The sequence below is a fragment of the Lotus japonicus genome, chromosome 2 (genome assembly GCF_012489685.1).
Source record: "Lotus japonicus ecotype B-129 chromosome 2, LjGifu_v1.2".
Lineage (NCBI taxonomy): Eukaryota > Viridiplantae > Streptophyta > Magnoliopsida > Fabales > Fabaceae > Lotus > Lotus japonicus.
The window spans coordinates 6,864,428-6,870,641 of record NC_080042.1 but is presented as its reverse complement, the minus strand read 5'-3'; the positions used below and the strand labels follow the sequence as shown (position 1 = coordinate 6,870,641).

The 6,214-nt window shown below is 40.1% G+C and overlaps 1 non-coding gene across 1 annotated transcript; it reads left to right on the top strand.

Moving 5' to 3' along the window:
- The first annotated feature begins 4,813 nt into the window (after nucleotides 1–4,813).
- Nucleotides 4,814–4,920, top strand: LOC130741518 (small nucleolar RNA R71). Its single transcript, XR_009020413.1, has one exon. It is a non-coding gene; the product is annotated as a small nucleolar RNA R71 (small nucleolar RNA).
- Nucleotides 4,921–6,214: the final 1,294 nt, after the last annotated feature.

The following is a 6,214-nucleotide window of genomic DNA, read 5'->3' as shown; positions in this document are numbered from 1 at the left end:
AGATAAGCAAGACATTAAAACTCTGACCTTAAGTTTTAGTAAACAAAGAATGATCAGAATGTGCTTGCTTATAGCCACAAGTAACTAACAAACTAGTGAGCTTGGCATACCATTGCCTACTAGCTTGTTTAAGTCCATATAAAGACTTATGAAGCTTGCAGACTTTTCCAGAATCAACACAAGAAACCCCTTCTGGTACCTTCATATACACATCCTCATATAGATCTCCATGAAGGAAAGTGTTGGTCAATTCGCAAGTGTACGAATACCTCCGGATTTTAAATTATCGAACCACAGGGAATTGGTGTGGCAATTCAGTTTAAGATTCACGTTTAAGGTTGAAAAGCAAGTAAAATTCAGTTTTAATAATTGGTTGTTTCTTGAGTTTGTAAAAAGACAAGTAATCAAGTAATAAAGCGATTGAAAAACAGAGATGAGATTGCCTTGGGTTCTTGTTCAACAAATTCAGTTTTAGCAAACCTTCCTATTCAATTAATCCTGAGTCTCTCCTTGATGTTCTAGCCTAGATAGTCATCTATCGATGCCTCATAAAGAAAACCCTTTCTAATCAAAAGATAGATTCAATTCCTTGATAACCTAAACATTTGATAGAAGCACTGAGCATGTAATCAGGCCAACAAACCCCAACCCTTCCTCTATTCCTAGTAGCAAGTATAGAAGGAGTAATCTCACAAGAAGTCCCAATTCTATAACAAACTATCGTTGTGATTATAGAAAAGTAAGAAGCTAGCATGCATTCAAGCTTGAAAGATAAAGCATAGAAGTGAGATTCAAGGGTTTACTCAGAACATCATGAATAGAAAAGGACTGATAGCTAAAACATTCAAAGTCTTACAAAGAACCCAAAGCAAAAGGGGTTTTAGCCAAGCATGGCTATAGAATCCATACAAGAAAAGAAGGATAAAACCTGGAACATGGACTTGGAGAATGCTTCTCCTCAAGCTCCAGAGCCTAACCCTACTTCTAACTTATTTAGGAATGTATAGAAATGACAAAAGTTACAAAAGAAATGACAAAAAGCCTATTTATAGGCAAACAGGTCGAGTCTAGGCGCTCAGGCGCCAATTCAGAGCGCCTGAGCGCCAATTCCAAGTGCAAAAAGCAGCCTCTAGAGGTAATTGGCGCTCAGGCGCTCAACCAGGAGCGCTCAGGCGCCAATTCCTTTCTAGCATCATGTAAACAACGAATCAATTGGCGCTCAAGCGCTCAACACGAGCGCCTGAGCGCTCTCTACATGCTAGAAAGCCTCTTGACCTTCTTCTTAACTCCCCTTTAAGCCTCCCTTCAATTTTCCAAGCCTTTTGACCTTCTTTCTTCATCAGTTTTCAGACCTAGCTGCTTGGGAACAAAGCAAGGAAAATATCTAGGATTTCCAAGAGTTTATTAGCACAAAAGACCCTCAATTCAAGTAGAAAAGATATGCAAGTCCTAAACTTACTTAAAATGCATGAAAGGTCCCTATAAAACTATGAAACTACCAAAACAAAGTTAAAACACAAATAAAGATAAAAATGCATGAGAATGCATGAAACACTACATGAGACTCAACAAAAAGACTCAAAACAAACTAAGAAATGACCCTAAAAACACTACTAAACTAGGGTCATCACACCACTATACTCAACGACAGCTCGCCCTCGAGCGTAAAAAACACTCGCTTGCCCTCAAGCGCAAGAAATGCTCCCAAAACAAGTGCCCAACAACGAATACTTGTCACAAAACCGGGGGATTTAGCAACCACAACTGGTTCCAAAAGAAAGACACAACAATCCACTTCATGCAACTTTTAGACAAAGGAGAGTGTAGAGTCCATCATGAGAAGCATATAGATCTAAAATTCCTAGGATGAGATATATATTAAGTGCACTGAGCACACAAGCAGTTCATAGGTTCTGGACATCATTCACTCAAGAGCAACAAAGATCAAACATGCACAAATTCAAAGAGACTTTCAAAGGGTTGAAATGTTGGCTTGGTGAAGTACAAGGTGGTTGGTCCCTAAGGAAGTCTAAAACTTCAAGCATCTTGAGTGTGGTCCTATTAGTAACCCCGGAGCTTTCAACAACAAACTTTTTAAGCACAAGTCTCTTGACCCCTTTTTCAACTTTCTTTTCTTCTATTTTTTCTTTTCTTCAACTCCAACTTGATTATGAGTCTTTTTTTTTTTCTTTTTTCTTTTTTTTTCTTTTTTTACATTTGGGGCAAGAGACATTCCCAACTTTAATTACTAGCTCCAACACAATGCAAGGACCAACACTCCCCAAAATCCAACCTATCATTCATCCCAATCATTTAGCTAACAAAGAAATCTTCAATAGGCTCAAAAAAGACAACTAGGGACAAATGTTCAAGCCAACAAACTCTGAAGCTCAAAAACCTACAGGTCTCAAGAATTGTGCAAGTATCACAAAGCATGCAAAGAGTAAAATCAATACAGAACCAAGAAGTACGAGTGAGACAGGATCCTCGAGGGAAATTATATGGTGAAGGGTCAAAGATGGACCCTTATGGACTCACACCAACTCTATCCTTAAGAAACACTCGAAAGACCGAAGTCTCCTCCTCTCTTCCCCAAAGCATGCAATCACTCATCCCCAAAAGAAACACAAGTATTCACAAAAACATTTTCAAAACTAGCAACATGTTAGAGAGCAAAACTACGGGCAAAAACATGTGAGTATAGGGAAGTAACGACCAAAAAAAATGACTCTAACAAAACAATGCATGAATAAAAGAAAAATAAAAGCTACAAAAGAAAAATATGCAAAAATGCATGAGCTAAACTAAGGGAAATAGTTTACCTCCTTTACCAATTACCATGGAGGCCTTAGACACACCTCATTCTCCAGAATCCAGGCTCTCATTCCCTGCAAAATGCAACAAACAAACAAGCAAAATAAAACAAGACTTGGGTTGTCTCCCAAGCAGCCCTAAGTTATAGTCCTAGGTGGACTCTCCTTCCTTTGGTGTTAGGAAGGAAATTCCTTACCATCAATCTTCTTACCACATGAGCAAGGTAGGAACCTTGCACAAAACTTTTGGAAAAACTCCACCCAATAGAGGGTATCATCTAAACCATCATACCAAATCCTTGCTCCCCCTTTCAAGGAGTGAGGGAAGAGCTTAATCATGAGCTCATCACTAGTCACACCTTCCGTCTTTACAAGGTGACTAGCTTGTGTGAACCGGGCGATGTGGGCTTGAAAATTCTCATCTTTAGACCCCCCATACTTGTTTTCACTAACAAGCTTGATGAGAGCTTTATTAAGCTCAACATCTTTTTCACTTACCTTGGGGGTCTCCCTTGAAGACCTGGACAAGCTTTTGATCATATCACAAACAAAACCATCATTAATGTTAGTTTGCAAATTAGAATTGAAAACCGAAAATCTTACCTTGTCCTCACCAACTCTGAGAATGAGCTGACCCTTATCAACATCAATTTTAGCCCTACCAGTGGCTAAGAAGGGTCGGCCTAGAATGAGAGGAATCTTTGCATCCTCTTCTATGTCCAGCACCACAAAGTCCACAGGGAACACATACTTATCCACCTTCACCGTAACATCTTCAATGATCCCATAAGGTGTTTTTAGGGATCGGTCCGCCATTTGTAAGGAGAGCATGGTCGGGGTGACCTCTCCTAAGTTCAGCCTTCTAAACATGCTAAGCGGCATCAAGTTGATGCTCGCTCCCAAATCACACAAGGCTTCAACAACAGTTAACCCCTCAATCTCCACTGGGATAGTGAAACTCCCAGGATCCCTTCTCTTCTTAGGCATTTTCCTTTGCAAAATGGCACTACACTCCTCGATCATCATAATAGTTTCATCAACCTCACTCAACTTCCTCCTCTTATTTAAAATGTCCTTCATGAACTTAGCATAGATAAGCATTTGCTCTAAAGCATCAGAAAAAGGGATATCAATATGGAGTTTCTTAAAAACATCCATAAATTTTGAAAACTTTTTATCCAAATTCTTTTTAGCCAATGCTTTAGGAAATGGAACTTTGCTAAGCTCAGGAATAGTCATTCATCACTCTAGTTTTAATAGGAACACTCCTTTCCTCCTCAACTATCCTCTCACTTTTTTCTCCCTCTACTTTCTTTTTTAACTCATGTAACACTCTCCCACTCCTAGTGGTAACAACAGCAGAATTTTCTTGTTCGGGATTGGGGATAGTATCGGAAGGAAATTTACCTTGAGGCCTTTCGGCAATTTGCTTGGCTAGCTGGCCAAGTTGGTTCTCCAAGTTCTTGATAGCCGCCTCTTGGTTCTTATGGTTGTTGTTCATGCGGTTGATGCAACTCTCCAATAGCTCCTCTAAGCTCCTCTTGCAATTCACCTTTCCAACAACTTGTGTTTGGACAAGAGGTTCATGATTTGAGGATGGAACTATGCTTCCTTGAGCTATAGCTTTGGCTTCATTGCTCTCAGCATTGACGGTACACAAGTTACTAACATGAGGTCCACCACAAGACTTGCACTCCACACAAGTCATTCTTGCACCAATAGCCTTGGTCTCCTTAATATGCATTCGAATCTCCGCCACTTGTTCGGTGAGTTGCTTGTTGGAGGCCAAGAGCTTGTCATAAGCTTCCACTTCAAACTTACTCCTTCGGGTTTGGCGATCATTTTCAGAGTTCATGGCTCTCGCTGCCATCTTTTCTATTAAGTCATACCCCGCTTGTGGGGGAAGAGCATCGAACTCCCCATTTGAAGCCGCATCTAGGCCAAACCTCCAAGAGTATTGTAGACCATCATAAAATGTTGCAACCAATTCAGCTTGGGTGAGATTGTGTTGAGGACATTTCCTCAATAGCTTCTTGAAGCGCTCCCAAGCTTCATAGAGATTTTCCTCAGTGGTTTGCACAAAATTCATAATGTCTTTTTTCAGCTTCCTCAAAAGAGCTCTTGGGAAGAACCTTGTTGTGAATTTTTCTACTAGGTCTTCCCAAGTAGTGATACTCCCTTGAGGTTGTGAATTCAGCCATTCCTCCGCTGCATCCTTCAAAGAAAATGGAAACAAGCTCAACCGAATTGCATCCGTCGGAACATTGTTCACACGGTAAGTGTTGCAATTCCGGATGAACCTCTCCATGTGAGCATGTGGATCTTCCAAAGTACCTCCACCATATTGGTTTTCGCTCACCAAGTTGATGAATGTCGGCCTCAACTTAAAGTTTCCCACTCCCTCAGGAAAGACAATGCTCCCGGGATAGTCATAACTCATGGTAGCCGAAGTGAGTTCCCGAAGAGACCGATTGGCATTCTCAACTTCTTGTTCACATAATCGGAGGGTGATCCCCTCTTGGATTCTTGCCTCGATATGGGCTTGCATCTCCTCCTCCGTCATATGGCCACCCATGACGTTGTCTCTCTCGAGAGCAACCTGAAAGTTTGATACTAAACAGAGAAAGATTAGTAGCACCAATTCTAGACAAGTTCAAAACAAAAAATAAAACCACAAACTAAAAACTTAAACCAAAAACCACAAACAATTCCCCGGCAACGGCGCCAAAAACTTGTTGGTCAATCCGCAAGTGTACAGAATCTACCCGGTTTTAATTTATCGAACCACAGGGAATTGGAATGCGAATTCGGTTTAAGAATCAAGTTCACGGTTGAAAAGCAAGTAAAATTCAGTTTTAATAATTGGTTGTTTCTTGAGTTTGTAAAAAGACAAGTAATCAAGTAATAAAGCGATTGAAAAACAGAGATGAGATTGCCTTGGGTTCTTGCTCAACAAATTCAGTTTTAGCAAACCTTCCTATTCAATTAATCATGAGTCTCTCCTTGATGTTCTAGCCTAGATAGTCATCTATCGATGCCTCGTAAAGAAAACCCTTTCTAATCAAAAGATATATTCAATTCCTTGATAACCTAAACATTTGTTAGAAGCACTGAGCATGTAATCAGGCCAACAAACCCCAACCCTTCCTCTATTCCTAGTAGCAAGTATAGAAGGAGTAATCTCACAACAAGTCCCAATTCTATAACAAACTATCGTTGTGATTATAGAAAAGTAAGAAGCTAGCATGCATTCAAGCTTGAAAGATAAAGCATAGAAGTGAGATTCAAGGGTTTACTCAGAACATCATGAATAGAAAAGGACTGATAGCTAAAACATTCAAAGTCTTACAAAGAACCCAAAGCAAAAGGGGTTTTAGCCAAGCATGGCTATAGAATCCATA